General features: G+C 36.0%; 1 long non-coding RNA gene and 1 pseudogene across 1 annotated transcript in view; both read left to right on the top strand.

The window, feature by feature from the left end:
* Positions 1-17,787, top strand: part of LOC135322169 (uncharacterized) — a 407,093-nt gene that overhangs the window by 185,654 nt on the left and 203,652 nt on the right. The window lies entirely within an intron of this gene.
* LOC105093791 (large ribosomal subunit protein uL15-like) lies at positions 9,474-9,961 on the top strand (annotated as a pseudogene).

Raw genomic sequence — 17,787 nt, 5'->3', positions numbered from 1 at the left:
CATAGAATGAGTTTGGGAGTATTCCCTCCTTTTCAATCATCTGGAAGAGTTTGAGAAGGACTGGTATGAGTTCTTCTTTGTATGTTTGGTAGAATTCCCCGGTGAAGCCGTCCGGTCCTGGACTTTTATTTGTAGGGAGGTTTTTAATTGCTATTTCTATTTCCTTTCTAGTGATCGGATTGTTCAAGTGTTCAGATTCTTCTTGATTCAGTTTTGGTGGACAGTATGTTTCCAGAAACTTGTCCATCTCCTCTAGGTTATCCAGTTTGGTTCCATATAGTTTTTCATAATATTCTTGTATGATATTCTGTATTTCTATTTTGTTTGTTGTAATTTCTCCATGAGAGCACTTTTTATTCCTTTAGGATACACATTAATTTATTATTATCATCTGACCTTGGAAAAATTCCACTATACATTCGGCTAAAAATTTAATTATACACATATATACACAAAATGTGCATATGGCATGTTTTGCTTGACATGGCAGACAGGGAGAGAGAGACAGAAACAGAATAGGGGAGAGAGAGACTGAGAATGTAAAGGTCTCTGATGTGTTTTCTTAAGAGGACATTAATCTCATCGTAAAGAGATTAATGGCCTCATCTAAACCTAAGTCTTTCCCAAAGGTTCCATTTCCAAATACCGTCACATTGGGGGTTTGGATTTTGAAGGGGTCACAAACTCAGTTCATAGCAACCCTTTTGAGTTTCAACGTACCCCTGGCTTTCTCTGGCCAAAGAACTGTGTGTAGAAGCTTTAAACTGCCAGCACTGGAGTCTCCAGCTCACTCCTCCCTGCTACAGTGGTCATGGAGTAAAAGCAGCAGCTCAGACTTCCAATCCAGCATGAGTGGTACTTCCTGGAGGGTTGGTCAGGACCCTGTGATCTTTGTGTGACTTGAAAAAAAATGAACTTTGTTTTGTTAAGCCACTGAAACTTGAGGATTGTTGCCTCAGAATAATGTGCCCTATTTCTGCTTACTAGAACACCCAATACCCAAGAGTCTTTCCCCTAATATAATAATTTAGAAATCTGGATTCTGCCACACTACTTTTAAGTTTGTACCATTCTTGGAAAAAAAAAATTAATGTTCATGAAATACAAGTATAATTTAAATAAGACCGTGGTGGGTTTTAAATGGCTTCATAAATTCAGGTTTAGTTACTTTGAATATTTTAAGAGGTAAAACTGAGTTTAAAAATATTCAAAATTGTTGTTTTTACCAACTCATGCTGTTTTTTCAGGTGGTAAAGTAGGGTGCTGTCCTGAACATTACTGAGATTGGTACAGAAAGTATAGCTCATAAAAGCGTGCAAAGCCCTGAATTTTCATTCTACTGATATTATTAATTTTCTGGGAGATTTTACAAAAACATTTCGTTAACTTATGAGATTGATTTTTCTCATCTTTCAAAAGGGAATATGAGTGATGGCCTATTATACATCACAGGCCTTTTGTGATAACCAAATGAGGTCAAAGAAATTTAAAAACTCTACTTGTTTTTCTTAAATTTCTCAATCAGTAGACTAATTATTTGCGCCCTCACAACACTATAGAGGCATTCAGCTTCATTTACATGACAAAATACAATCCTAGTGGTGATGCTTACTGCTCCCTACTGCTTCAGAATGAAGAAGTTGTATATTAACTATTCACCAAAGTAATATATGGAAATTTCAGTTTTGTCAAAAAATTTTAAACTCTTGATAACAACAATTAAAATCCAATCAAGGAAATATAGTTCATTGTGGCACACCTGTGAAAAATGGGACTTAATTGAAGAATAAATGTGTTAATATTTGGGAGATGAATTAACAAAATTTAGTGTTCGTGATTTAAAAATTGCCTTTACTTATTTGCTTGTTAATATAGCTTCCATAGTTCTCAAAACTTTCAGGAGCTTAATTTCAACAAGGTGGGTGTTACCTGTTTACTTTATAGAAGTTCCTTTTTTTTTTTTTTTTAACATAAAGTGCAGTCAGTTACAATGTGTCAATTTCTGGTGCACAGCACAATGTCACAGCCATGCATATACTTACATGTATTCATTTTCATATTCTTTTTCATTAAAGGTTATTACAAGATATTAATAATAGTTCCCTGTGCTATACAGAAGAAACTTGGGGGCTTTTGTCTATTTTTATATATAGTGGCTAACATTTGCAAATCTCAAACTCCCAAATTTATCCTTCCCACTCCCTTTCCCCGGTAACCATAAGATTGTTTACTATGTCTGTGCATCTATTTTTGCTTTGTAGATGAATTCATTAGTGTCCTCTTTCTTCTTTTTTTTTTTAGGTTCCATATATGAGCATATCATATAGCATTTTTCTTTCTGTTTCTGGCTAACTTGACTTAGAATGACATCTCTAGGTCCATCTGTGTTGCTGCAAATGGCATTATTTTATTCTTTTTATGGCTGATGTAGTATTCCATTGTAAAAAATAGACCACAACTTCTTTATCCGGTCGTCTTGTTGATGGACATTTAGGTTGTTTCCATATCTTGGCTGCTGTGAACATTGGGGTGCATGTATCTTTTTGAATTTGAGTCCCCTCTGGATATATGCCCAGGAGTGGGGTTGCTGGATCATATGGTAAGTCTATTTTTAGTTTTTTGAGGAATCTCCATACTTTTTTCCATAATGGCTACACCAAACTACATTCCCACCAACAGTGTAGGAGGATTCCCTTTTCTCCACACCCTCTCCAGCATTTATCGTTTATGGATTGTCCTAGTTTTAAAACAAGTAATAGAACAATAATACAAACCTGTGAATAATCCTTTACCATTTGTGATACTTTTCCTACATGCTTCGTTATTTGCCCTTCACAACTGAAATTAGTCCCATTGTTTTACATGAAATCAATAAGGAAGCTGAGATGGGGTAAATTTAGGATTAGTCTCAAATCCATATTTCCAAAGCCAGTGCTATTTTTCTTGCTTTACACATACCAAAGTCCCATAAATTTAAGAAAATTTTATTTTTAAATCCTCTAGTGCCCACATCCCATCTACACGTTTTTCTTCTAGGTTTGTAGCTCAGCCTGGTTTAAAAAAAGGAAAACTCTTATTCTCACAAAGAATTCTATTTCCTGGAAAACGGGAAGCCTGTCCTGTTGCATTTATGCCTGTCCAGAATCCTCACTGACGACCATTTATAACTCAGCAGAGACCTGGGATTTTTCCTGGTTACACCTCAGTGACCAGTATCTTATAGCTTATCTGCCTAACACTTTCAAAATCTGTTTATGTATAAAACCATCAAATAGAGTTGCCTTCTGTGTGAATTACACTTTGGACTTTGTTTTGGTCAGTTTGCAAATGCCTTTCCAGAACTATAATATTCTGTGTAATTGGTGTTTGAAAAGATTATATCTTATTTTGCATGCTGGTATTTCTTCAAAATTATTTATTATTCATGTTACATTTTAAACTGGTGCTGGTCTATGCAGATTTTAAATGTGTTTGTCATATACCATTAGTCACTGTGTGAAATCTCTCAGTAATACTTAGCCCTTGAATTTTCTGCTGCTAAGGAGAATTTAACACTGATTGATGGCAGATCACTTAGCTGGTTGGCAGACTTTCCAATTTACGGTGGGGAAATTGCTCTTTTCTTCTTGTTCATTCCTTCTGCTGCTTGTGCCGAGCAGTAAGACATATGTGCCAGACGGTATGTGAGAAGCAGCTCTGGATTGGCAATACAACATGTCTTTTTTACAAGTATGATTTTATCAGTCTTCCAAACTGTACAGGGAATGTCAAATATTTGCAGTGACATTCTTCCATTATTGTAGGCAGCTTATTTATGTGTCTGTTGGACTCCGGCTCCTGCGTAACCTACCACCTTGTGCAAGATAAAGTGGCTCTGAGCCCAGAAGGAAGAGAGGTTTGTGTTTTGCTCAGAAGTCCCAGTAATTTTGTTCATGGGCCACAGACCCGCTCAACCGTCACTTTTACCTTTTCCTCCTCTGCACATGCTCATGAAGAGTTGTCCATTAGCCAGTGTTAGATGCATTAGATATTGGCTGCAAGTAACAAAAAACTCAACCTAGCATAGCTTAAGCAAACAATGAATTCTTTTTCTCATAGAACAGGAAATCCCCAAGTGTGTGGCTTCTGTCGCTGGTTCAGCAGCTCGCAGTGTACTTGGGGATACCAGCTTTTCTTGTCTTGGCATGCCACCATATTTTGAATGCTGGCCAACACTTTCAGATGACTGAGGTCTCTGGTTGGGCAAGATTCTCACCACTGTTGTTCATTTTTAAATAAAAGTAACACGTGAACATTGTGTGAATGGGGCTCAATTAACTGCCCTTTACCAATAGAGGTCTCTATGATTTGACTTAGTGTTGCAGTTAAGAGGCTATAAAATGTGTTTTGTACTAAACATTCATTCATTTAATGAATTATGAGTACTAAGTATGTGTCCAGCCCTTGTCTTGGTACCAGGGATAAACCAGGAAATTAAAGATGGGAAAGTTAGTGTCCTTAGGGATCATATATTCTCCAACTCAATTGTCTTATTGATATAACTGCTTCATAATAAACAGAGTAAATAAGTACTACCTCTTCTATGAAATTGTCTTACTACTCTACCTATAATGCTTCATTTAGTGGTGTGCTGGCACTGACTCATACCAACTCACAGGAGTTAATTATAAAATTTTCAAGAATTTTACAAGCCAACTGTTACACATGACCCCAATTTAAAAATAACTATACAAACTCACAACTTATTAAATTATATTTAAAAACCCAAGTAATAGGGGGAAAGGTGTAGCTCAGTGGTAGGATGTATGCTTAGCATGCATGAGGTCTTGGGTTCAGTCCCCAGTATCTCCATTAAAAAAACGAATAAATAAACCGAATTACCTATCCCTCTTCCCCAAAAAACAAAGGAACAAAACAAAAAAACATAAAAACTTGTTAAAAAAAAAAAAGAAACACCAAAGTAATAGACATTAAAAAATCAATACTTCAGAATTATTTTACTATAACCTATGCTCTGGGTTTTACTTAGGAGTACTATTTGAGAATGACGACAGCATTAAAATCGGACATGGTGGGAGATTTACATGAAGCAAATCAGCAAACATTGTAAGTCTGTGATCCTTTGGTTTCCTGGGGAGCCAGTTGTTAAACATTTGCCAGCATACCAAGGGCCCCATCCAACTGTGAACCTTTCCTTTTATTAACTTTTATAGCATTTATTTTTGGTATAACATATTCACTAATTCTTAAGGCCAACATTTGCTCAGCCTGTATTGAATGTTAGGCACTGGATAAGAAGCTGAGGATTCAGAAAAGAAGACAGAATTGTCTTGGTGTTTTTTTTTTCAAGTCATACGAAGTCTGAGAAGAGTCAGACAAATCAACAAATAATGGCTATGATAATAGTAGCAAGCACTGGACAAGAGGAGGTAAAACAGTGGCAGTAATTAATACTGGGTGAGTCAGAAGCCTTGAGACTTGATGAAAAAGGATGTTTTTCAGGCAGGCAAGGCAAGGAGGGCATTCTACAGAGAAGCATGTGTTTACAGAAGATCTGGAGTTTAGCACAACTGGTGAGTTTGCACACTCTAATTGCTCAGTTTGCCTGAAGACACGTGTAGGGGAGCAGTGGCAAGACAAGATAGGAGACGCACCAAAGAGCCATATCACAGAAGACTGTGTCTTTATCATCTTTGCATTCCCCGAGAGCTAGCACAATGCCTGGAGCATAAAAGTTACTCAATATATATTTGTTAAATAAGTGCTAAGAAATTTAGAATTGCCTTTGACAACAACAGGGAGCTACCAACTATCGTGCTTGATATTTTAAGTACTTGTCTTACATCAACAATCAGGGTTTAAATTTTTTACTAAGCCCAGTTTCTTAAACCTGTCTGATATTCAGAGAAACTCAACTTTCATTCAACTTGCTTTTTATGAAAGTATCTTCTAACATTTTTTTTTTGAGGTGTAATTGACATACAAAAAATGCACTTCTAATGTATATAGTTTGATGAGGCTGGACGTATGCATACACCCATGACACTATCATCACGATCAAGGTAACAAAGATACCTATCATCTTCAACAGTTTACTTGAAACTCCTTTTTTTTTGTTGTAATAACGCTTAACACATGATCTACACTCTTAACAAATTTGTTAAGTGCATAATACACTATTGTTAGTTATAGGACCTGTGTTGTATAGCAGATCTCAAAGTAATTAATCTTGCATAATTAAAACTTTGTCCCATTTAATAACAACTCTTCATTTCTCCCTCCCACCAGCCACTGTCAACCACAATTTGATTTCTTGCTTCTATGAGTTTGACTATTTTAGATCACTCATGGAAGTGGTATAATGCAGTATTCATCCTTCTGTGACTGACTGACTTCACTTAGCAAGTCATCTATGTTGTCCCAAATGGCAGGAATTCCTTCTTTTTTGGGGTGGAATTGTATGTGTATATACATACACACACACACACAACATTTTCTTTATCCATTCATTTGTTTATGGACATTTAGGTTGTTTCCATACCTTGGCTATTGTGAATAAGGCTACCATGAACATGGGAGTAAAGATACAGATATCTATTTGAGATAGTGATTTGATTATTTAGGAATATATATCCAGAAACAGAATGCTGGATCATTTGGTAGTTCTATGTTTTTTTTTTTTTTTTTGAGGAAGCTTCATACTGTTTTTCATAGTGGCCACCCCATTTTGCATTTCCACTAAAGTATAACAGTGTTTCAATTTCTCCATATCCTCTCCGACACTTTTTTTTTGATAATAGACACCCTAACAGGTGTGAGGTGACATCTCATTGTTATTTATTTACTTATTTATATTGAGATGTAATTGACACATAACATTATATATTGGTTTCAAGTGTTTTGTTTTCTAGATTCCTCACATAAGTGAGGTCGTATAATACTTCTCTTTCTCTGTCTGATTTATTTCACTTAATCATAATGCTCTCAAGGTCCATCCATTTTTCTGCAAATGGCAGGATTTCCTTCCTTTTTATGGCTGAATAATATTCCAGTGTGTGTATATATCACATTTTCTCTACTCATTCATCCATTGATGGACACTTAGGTTGCTGCCATGTCTTGGCTACTGTAAATAATGGTGCAGTAAACATGGGGGTGCATATATCTTTTTGAGTTAGTGTTTTTGTTTTCTTTGGGTAAATACCCAGAAGTGGAATTGCTGGATCATATGGGAATTCTATTTTTTAATTTTTTTGAGGAACCTCCCTATTGTTTTCCATAGTAACAGTTTACAGTTTACATTCTCACACTTGTTATTTCTTGTCTTTTTGGTGTAGCCATTCTAATAGGTATGAGGTGATAGTTCATTGTAGTTTTAATTTGCATTTTCCTGATAATTAGTGATGGTGAACACTTTTTTGTGTACCTGTTGGCCATCTGTGTGTCTTCCTTGGAAAAATGTTTATTCAGATCTTCTCCCCATTTTTAACAATTTTTTGCTATTGCGTTGTATGAATTATTTATATATTTTGGATATTAGTCCCTTATAAAATATGATTTGCAAACATATTCTCCCATTTGATAGGTTACCTTTCCATTTTGTTGGTGATTTCCTTTCCATTGCAGAAGGCTTTTTAGTTTGATATAATCCCACTTGTTTGTTTTTGCTTTTGGTGTCAAATCCAAAAAAATCATTGCCAAGATTGATCAAGGAGCTTACCACCTATGTTTTCTTCTAGGGATTTTATGGTTTCAATCATATGTTGAAGTTTTTAAACCATTTTGGTTTTATTTCTGTGTGTGGTATAAGATAACCATCCAGTTTCATTCTTCTGCATATAACTATGCAGTTTTCCCAACACCATTTATTAAAGAGACTGTTCTTTTCATATTGTATGTCCTTGGCTCCTTTGTTGTAAAGTAATTGGTCATCTATGAATAGGTTTATTTCTGAGCTCTTTATTCTGTTCCATTGATCTGTGTATCTTGTTATGCCAATACCATACCATCTTAATTCCTACAACTTTATAATATAATTTGAAGTCAAGATGTGTGATGCCTTCAGCTTTATTCTTCTTAAGATTGCTTTGGCTATTCAGGGTCATTTGTGGTTCCATACAAAATTTTAGATTGTTCTATTTCTGTAAATAATGCCATTAGAATTGTAATAGGGATTGCATTGAATCTGTAGATTGCTCTGGATGGTTTGGATTTGAACAATATTAATTCTTCCAATCCATGAGCATGGGATATCTTTTCATTTATTTGTGTCTTCAATTTTTTCATCAATGTATATATAATTTTCAATGTACAGATCTTTCACCTCCTTGGATAAAGTTATTCCTAGTATTTTATTCCTTTTGATTTTATTCTCATGGTAATGAGATTATTTTCTTGATTTCTCTTTTGGTTATAGAATTCTTGGCTGAAATTTTGTTTCATTTTTTAAACATATCAACCAAACTTTCTGATGAGAAATCTGCTGATAATGAAGGTCCCTTGTATGTAATGAGTCCCTTCTCTCTTGGTGCTTTTGAGATTCTTGGTTTTTGGCTTTTGACTGTTTTGATTATAATGTATCTCAATGTGGGTGTCTTTGAATGCATTTTACTTGGAGTTTGTTGAACTTCTTTGATGTTTATACTCATTTCTTTCTTTAAATTTGGGAATTTTTAAACCATTATTTATTCAAATGTTCTCTCTCTCCTTCTCTCTTGTCTCCCTCTGGGATTCCCAGAATGCATTTGTTGGTCCACTTGGTGGGCCTCATAGGTTCCTTAGGACCTGTTCATTTTTCCTTTAATCTTTCTGTTTCTTAGAACTTAGACTTAATAATTTCCATTTTCCTGTCAAGGTTTGCTAGTTCTTTCTTCTTTCTATTAATCTGCCTTTGAATCTCTCTAGTGAATATTTTAACTACTGTACTGTTCAGCCTCAAATTTATTTTTTTTTTTAAGTTTGTCTCTTTATTGATATTTCCATTTTGCTCATACCTCATTTTTAAAATTTTGTCTACCCTTCCTTTAGTAATTTTAGCATGTTTTAGAAATTCATTTAGTCTTTGCTTGGAAATCTGCCATCAGGTCTTTTCAGGGCAGTTTCTGTATGTGTATATATATAAATATTTTTTTGTTTTCATTTGAAAGGCTTATACTTTTCTGTTTCCATGTATGGTTGGTGATTTTTATCATGTTCTGGACATTTGAATATAATAAGACAAATCTGGAAATTAGATTCTACTAATTCTCCACTATTTGCTTTTTTGTTTGTATTGTTTTGTTTATTGTTTTTGTTGTTGTTTTGTGCTATCTCTGTGCTGAGGATCAGCTTGAAAAGTAAAGTTAAGGTCTCTTCTGAGCCTATGACTTTCCCTGGGTATAACAAAATCACTTCATAGTTTTCCTCATGTATTCAGTTGGGTTTCAACATACTAGTCTTTAATATCTGACTGCCACCTCTTCTCGGCTGCTTATATGTCATCCAGACTAAGGAAGACCTGGAAACTTAGGGGCCACGTGAGCCACGGCCACGGCTGCATCGGCAAACACCGGAAGCATCCGGGAAGCCCGGGTAATGCTGGTGGCATGCATCACCACCTGTGATCAACCTCGACAAATATCACCCAGGATACTTTGGGAAAGTTGGTATGAGGCATTACCGCTTAAAGAGGAACCAAAGCTTCTGCCCAACTGTCAACCTTGATAAATTATGGACCTTGGTCAGTGAGCAGAGATGGGTAAATGCTGCCAACAACAAGACTGGAGTTGCTCCTATCATTGATGTGGTACGATTGGGGTACTACAAAGTTCTGGGGAAGGGAAAGCTCCCTAAACAGCCTGTCATTGTGAATGCCAAATTCTTCAGCAGAAGAGCTGAGGAGAAGATTAAGGGTGTGGGTGGCGCCTGTGTCCTGGTAGCTTGAAGCCACATGGTGGAAGATTCATTAAATGTTATCAAGTGCTTTTCTCAAAAAAAAAAAAAAAAAAAATCTGACTCCCAAAAAGAGAAAAAAGAAAAATGAAGGTGGGGCAGGGTGGTGGTGATGGGAAGATGCTGGCCCTTTAAGTCCTTTGGAAGAAACTTCAGTCAGAGGGGGTGTGGCTTGCAGCAACTAGGAGAGGTACAGCAAGAGTGGCTGCTTGCCTCTTCGCACTTCTAAGATCAAAATAGCAATCAGCAATCACAGCATGGATCACCAGTATTTGGAGGACTGTGTTCTTCTTGCCCACCCTGCCCCCTGCACTCTGTATGCACAGCACTCCAGGAGACATGGACAGCTGTCTGCCATGCGGTTGGTCCAAGCCTTCCCCTGGAATTTGCAAGTCTCCAGTTGACACCAGAATTCCTAAATAGTTGCATGAGGCAGATTCTGCTAGTGCAATTACTATGTAAGTGGGGACTCAGGTTCCTAGTGCCTCCTACTCTACTATCTTCCTAGAATTCTTTCTCAATCATGACTTTTACCCTTTAGTCTGTTAGTGTGTTCTGTCACATTAATTGATTTGTATGTATTGAACTATCCTTGCATCCTAAGGGTAAATCCCAGTTGGTTATTGTGTATGATCCTTTAAATGTACTGTTGAATTTGACTTGCTCATATTTTGTTAAGGGTTTTGTTCTTACGTTCATCAGGGACAATGGCCTGTAATTTTCTATTCCTGTGGTATCTTTGTCTGGCTTTTGTATCAGGGTAATGCTGGTCTCATAAAGTGTTTTTGGAAGTGTTCACTCCAAAGGGTATCTGGTCCAGATATTTCTTGTTAGGAAATCTTTGATTACAAATTCAGTCGCATTACTCATTACCAGTCTGTTAAGATTTTCTGTTTCTTGATGTTTCATTCTTGGTAGAGTGTATGTTTGTAGGAATTCACACGCGACCCCCTGGTTACCTGTTTGTTGATACATAATTGTTCTCTTATTTGGTAGTTTCTTATAATCTTTTTTAATTTCTGTGGCTTCAGCTGTAATTTCTCCTTTTTCATTTCTAATTTAAAAAATTTTAACCTTCTCTTTTATTTTTCTTAATTTAGCTAATGGTTTGTCAATTTTGTTTTTCAAAAACCATATCTTAGATTCATTAATACTTCCTGGTGTTTTTCTGTCCTCTATTTTGTTTATTTCTGCTCTAATCTTTTATTTCCATATTTTTACTAATTTTAGGCTCAATTTTTAATTCTTCTAGCTTCTTGTGGTTTAACATTAGGTTGTGTATTTAGGATATCTCTGTTTTTCTTAATTTATCACTATAAGCTTCCATCTTAAAACTGCTTGTGTTCTATTCCATTAGTTTTGGTATGTTATGTTTCCATTTTCATTTGTTTCAAGACAGTTTTTGATTTCCTTTTTGATTTTATCTTTGACCCACTGGTTATTCAGAGGTGTGTTTAGTTTAAACATTTTTATGAATTTTTCAATTTTTCTTTTATTGATTGCTAGTTCAATCCCACTGTGGTCAGAAACAGATAATTGATATGATTTAAATTTTCTGAAATTTCTTAAGACTTACTCTCTGGCCTGTAATCTATCCTGGAGAACATTCCTTGTGCTCTTGAGAAGAATGCGTATTCTGCTGCTGTTGGGTGGCATGTTCTATATGTGTCTGTTAGGTCCATTTGTTCTTTAGAGTTTGTTGAAGTCCTCTGTTTCCTTATTGATTTTCTGTCTGGATGTTCTACCCATTAGTGAAAGTGTAGTATTGAAGACTCCACTATTATTGTATTGCTGTATTTCACCTTTCAGTTCCGTCAATGTTAGCTTTATATATTTAATTTCTTGGATGTTGGGCTTGCATATATTTATAATTGTTATTTTTTTTATTGTTTCTTTTATCACTATATAATGTCCTTCCTTGTCTCTAGTGTCAGTTTTTAATGTAAAGTCCATTTTGCCTGATATAAATAGCTCTCTTTTTGTTATAATTTGCATGGAATCTTTTTCTGTCAACCTTGCTTTCAGCCTCTGTGTTTACTTAAATCTAAAGTGAGCCTGTTACAGACAGCATACTGTTGGGTCATGTTATTTTTATTCATTTAGCCAGTCTATGTCATTTGATTGGGAGTTTTAATTTATTTATGTTTAAAGTAATTATTGATAGAGAAGGGCTTATTATTACCATGTTTGTTGATTGTTTCCTATTTGTTTTATTGTTCTTTTGCTCCTATTTCCTTCCCTTGCTGTCTTTGTGTTTCATTGATTTTTTTTAAACTAGAGATATGCTTTAATTCCTTTCTCTTCTCTTCTGTACGTAATTTCCTTGTAGTTATCATGAGCCTTACATAAAATATTTTATTGTAATATTTTATTTTAAGCTGATTAGAAGTGTAACTTCAATCATATACAAAACTCTACATTTTTATTTCTCCCCTACCTTTCTTACTGATGCCACAATTCACACTTTTATGTTTTATATCCATTAACAAATTTTTGTAATAATAATAACTCTTAAGACTTTTGTGTTTTAATGTTTGTATTAAAATTAAAAGTGATTCTCACATCATTATTATAGTATTATAGTATTCTGTATTTGTCCTTTATACTTTCTAGAAAGTTTTGTACTAAAGTTTTAATGTTGCTATTTAGCATCTTTTTATTAAACTTGAAGAACTTCCTTTAACATTTCTTCTGAGGCAGGTTTAGTGTTGATAAATTCCCTTAATTTTTAGGTGTCTTTCTTTCTTTCTTTCATTTTTGAAGGATGGTTTTGCTGGGCATATTATTCTTTATTTATAGTGTTTTGTTTCAGCACTTTGAATAGATCATCCTGCCTCCTCCTTATCTTCAAGGTTTCTTCCAAATCTGATAATAATTTTATAAGGGCTTCTTCGTATTTGATGAGTACTTTTATCTTGTTGTTTTCAGAATTTTTTCTTTGTCTTTGTCTTTTGACAGTTCTATGATAATCTATGGACATTGTAGATTTCTTTCAGTTTTTCCTATGTGGGGTTCTTTCATGCATCTGTGTGCCTATTTCTATCCTAACTTGGGGAAGTTTTCAGCCATTATTTCTGTCAATAATTTTCGTGCATGTTTCTTTTTCCTCTTTCTTCTGGCGCTCCCATAATGCATTATTCTTTTCATAATCAGTCCCTCAGGATTTCTTCACTCTTTTTCATTCTTTATCTTTTTGTTCCTCTTACAGGAAAATTTTAAATGACCTATTTTCAAGTTTGATTCTTTTCTGCCTGATCAAGTCTGCCTTTGAAGCTTTCTATTGATTTTACCAGTTCGGTTATTGTATAGTCCAGCTGCCTTTTTTATGGTTTTTATCTCTTTGTTGATATTTTAATTTTGTTCATGTATCATTTCCTGACTTCATTTATCTGAGTTCTCTTGTACTTCACTAAGCTATTTTAAGGTGATTATTTTTAATTCTGAAGTAATTGATCTGTTTCTATAGGATTAGCTACCGTAGATTTATTTTGTTCCCTTGGTCGTGTCTTGGTTTTCTGATTATTCTCGTTTTTTGTAGCTTTATATTAATGCCTGTTCATTTAAAGGAGCTTCCATTGCTCCCATTCTTTATCAGCTGGCTTTAATAGGGAATAATCTTTATCAATCAGCCCAGCTTGAGATCGTGGGTACTTCTCAAAAGTTTTCTGTGGTTGTGCACATTCCACTGTCCTCTCTTCCTCCTGCGGGAGAAGTGCCTTTTCCCAATGTTGCAAAGCCATGCTGGCCACAGTAAGTCACCTGCCCCATTTCCTTAGTGCAGTGCACTGAAAGACCTAGATGCTGGATACACACTTCATTCTGCCCCCTTCTTCCTGGGGGGAGAAGTCTCAGTGTTGCACACTTTTCCTCAGTCTCCCAGAGCCATGCCGACTACTAAATTGCCCTCCTTTTTCCTTTGTTCTTAGTTTCCCGCGTTGTGTTCAAAGCCACCGTGTGGCTTCCCTCACTACAAGTAAGGTGAGACAGAAACAGGTCCCCACAACTTGGATGCACACTCCAGTTTCTTTGACCTTGAGGGATAAGTCACAGGCCGAGGCAATCTCGCTCAGCAGGGAGCTGGGGGGACTTGAGGGAGGGGTTCGTGCAGGTACTGTGAAGTTGCTCTTCCTTCCTGGCTCAGTGTGGCTGTTCTCAAGGTTTTTTTTTGCTTTTCTGGGATGCTACAACTTCTTAATCGGACTCTGAACTTATCTTAAGATATTGTGGTCCATGCATCATTGTTTTGTGGGGAAGGAGGGCCGGGACTTCCTGTTCCATCGTCTTGCTGACATCACTCCCCGTGACAATATTTCTAAACAAATGTTTCAACAAAGCTGGCCATTTCAAAGAAGGTAGGCAAAGGAGTTAAGAAAACCCTTGTAGGGGGAATGTTTTACTGATTTTTCTGGCATATTTAGTAAAAGACTAGTTGTGTTTCCATTAACAGGACTTCAAGAGAAGAATGGCCTCAAGATAAGTCATTTCCTGTGTATATGAGGATGTTCCTTTACAAGTTGTGCTATAAACTTCCATTTGGAAAAAAGGAAACAAAGAAAGCCTTCTGAAAGAGGAGGCCTCAATCAACACAGAATTCAAGTCAGAACTATGCTAAATCTGCTTTAAAAGGTTGTGTGGCTGTTTGTCCCAAGAGAGACTTGATAGAAAGTATGAACGCATCTGGAGAAAGAATATGGAAATACCAAAGTGATTTGGTCAGCAGTGAGATCTCAGGGAAAAGAAGACCAAGCAGAAAGCCAATTCATGTTTTTTAGTATTATCTGATCAAGCTCCAGAGAGGGGAGAGGGCAAATTAACTCTTGGTTTACAAACATAAATTGCAACTACCAGGGCTGTCCATACTGTATAACTACATGAATTAGTCTATCCAAATTTTTCAATGAAAAACTGTCTTTGCTCTGAAACATGTTCACCATGCATCTATTACATGGCTAATCCCATAGTGTATCCTTCAGCAAGGACATCCAACTCAACCAGAATTTAATTAAGCTCCTACTAAGTGTAAGGTATTTCATAGAAAAATAATTGCACTGTGTTTAAGAACATTCTATTGTAATGGACAATTAATTCTCTGTGCATGAATAAATTGTCCTGATTTTATTCATTTGATGATATCCCACTGCTTCTGGTCTCCCAACACACACACACACACACACACACACACACACACACACACACACACACACACACTCACTCACTCTCTCTCTCTCTCTCTCTCTCTCTCTCTCTCTCTCTCTCTCTCTCTCTCTCTCTCTCTCTCTGTCTCTCTCTCTCTCACTCACAGAACTGCTTTCTTTGAGTTGACAGAAGCATTGCTGAGCTTGCAAGACCAGATCGGACACTGAGCTGTGGTAATGAATACAGTCTATGTGAAGGGTTTTGGAAGGCAGCCAGCTGGCCTTTCCTGGTGACCCTCTCTGCATCCTGGTGTCCCTCTCTGCACTGAGAGCACCTTTCCAGTGGAGGGGTTAGCATTTCCATAAATTAGGGACTGGACAAAACACAAGAGTAAATTAAATTGAGGGTTTGCTGTATTCAGGACAGTTTTTGGCAGTTTAAAAATGAATTTATAATGTCTAGAGTTTAATTTTGATCTCCATTGCTATTTGCCTACTTTTTTTTTTTTTTTCAAAGTAGGATCTGAAGAAAAACCAATAAGTGAGCAGTACAGTAAGAGTCCATCTTGTCAGTCCCCTCTGTAGCTTCTCCTTTCAAACACTCTCCTCCACAGTGTTCACCTTGTTGGTTCTCTCACACTACTCGTGTTTCTGTTCAAGGGCTCTCTTCAGGGAAGCCATCCCTCTCTGTTCTCTCTAGCGTGATACTTTTCTTCAGACTTGGTCCCTGGACACTGTTTTATTTTTCTTCCCTGTATTTATATACTATGATGCCAGATACTGATACTTAATTTTTTTTTCCTTCCTCAAAATTTAAACTCCCTAAAGACAGGGCTGTTGAAGGATTAAGCTCTTTTCTGTCTTCAACCCCGCTGCATACAGTCATTTTTTTTTGGAACTACTCACTTTGCTTAAATCTTTTTTTGATTCACATTATCCAGAACAAATTTCCAGCTTACCTATTGTCATTAAGGTTTTCATCCAAATTAATAGAAGGAAGTTACATTTTTCTTCTCAGAAAGGCATTCACTGTGATACAATGTAATACAATGAGAAGTCTTTTTTTGTGTGTGAAAACATTTAAGTTCTACTCTCTTAGCAAATTTCAATGATACAGTACAGCGTTACCAACGTAGTTACCATTTTATGCCCCAGATCCTCAGAACTTACTTATCTTATAACTGAACCTTTGTACCCTTGCATTGAACTCTTCCTACTTACCGCATCCCCCAGTCTCTGGCAACTGCTTTTCTACTCTGTTTCTACCAATGTGTTAATTAACTTGATGGGGTGGGAAATCCTTTCACAATGTCGACATATATTAAATCATCGTATTGTACACTTTAAACATCTTACAATTTTGTTTGTCTGTTATACCTTAATAAAGCTGAAAAAATTCACAGAAGAGAAATTAGAAGGAATAAGTGTATGAAAATATTTTAACCTCACTAGCAATTAAAAACGCTAATAAGATTTTTTTCCCCACATGAAAAGAAAAGTAAAGGAAGTTAGAACTCTAAGGCAGAGTATCTGAGTTGATCTTGACCCCATTGACAGGATTCCCAGGTAAATCTGTCTGTGCCATTGTTTTTTTTCCAACTGGAATTTCTGGTTTTCTGCTTTGTGAATGAGAATAATACTTTCTCCCCTACTTTCCCAAGTTCATTGAGAAAATCAGATGAGGTAGATTATATAAAACACTGACAATCTTACTGGGAGATTACTGCTACTATTTCACACCTAATCTGAGTCAAATACTTTTTCTTGACAGCCAATTATTTGTCCTTAAGAAGAAATATATGTATCTATTGCAATCATATCTCCCTCACTCGATTTCTGTGGTTATTCAGGGTTTTTTTGTTTGCCTGTGTATGCCTACTGTACTCTGTTCAAACCTTGGCCATACATACAAAGGCACAACAAGTACATGAAGTAAGCTGATAATAAGTTTTAAATGTTTTTCCCTTTTGTGAAATAGCATCTTCACCTCCCTAAGTGGAGAATTATTTCTCAGCCTCAGAGATTTCCAGCCAGGTGTTTATTAAGGCTGCATACTACATCCAAACTCTGCAGCAAGGAATGCAAATTGAAATCTTTATGCCATTGGTTTTGGGGGCAGCCCACAGAGACATAAAAATGTGTTTGTAAACTCTGAACATAGGTGGGCATTTTTGAAAGCCTCCAGATCTGACAGAATGATTTCCAACTAAGAGCGCAGTATTGTTTATTACAACTTTGAGTGGCAGTCTAATATATTAAATCAGTTCAGAAGATTGTAAAATGCATTAGCATTAGCAATTTAATACCTTCAACAAATTTAACTGTCACTCAGGAGCATATCTGTCCTTGTTGTATAAAAAAAAAAAAAAAAAGCCAAACTGAAACTCCTTTCTTGATGGACAATTATGTTCAAGGAGACAAAAGCTTTTCCATGTTTATAACTATACACAGAAAGGGTGCACTGCATTTAGCAAAATTAAGTGACATAAAATTAATATAAGCATTTGGCTATGGCTGGACAACTTGAAGCCTTTAAAAAAAAAAAGTTGGAAAACGATGAACTATGATGAACTAGGCACTACCTACCACCCCGGAAGTCTTGCTCATGAAAATGCATAGGAGGTGTCTCTCCATCAGATGATGGTCCTCCTGCTTCCATAGCAACCTGTCAACATTGTGCTTCTTCCATTAGGAAGGACATTTATAAAGTGTTCTTAATAGC

This window comes from Camelus dromedarius, chromosome 9 (assembly GCF_036321535.1).
Source record: "Camelus dromedarius isolate mCamDro1 chromosome 9, mCamDro1.pat, whole genome shotgun sequence".
Lineage (NCBI taxonomy): Eukaryota > Metazoa > Chordata > Mammalia > Artiodactyla > Camelidae > Camelus > Camelus dromedarius.
This window is presented reverse-complemented; position numbering and strand designations above follow the sequence as displayed.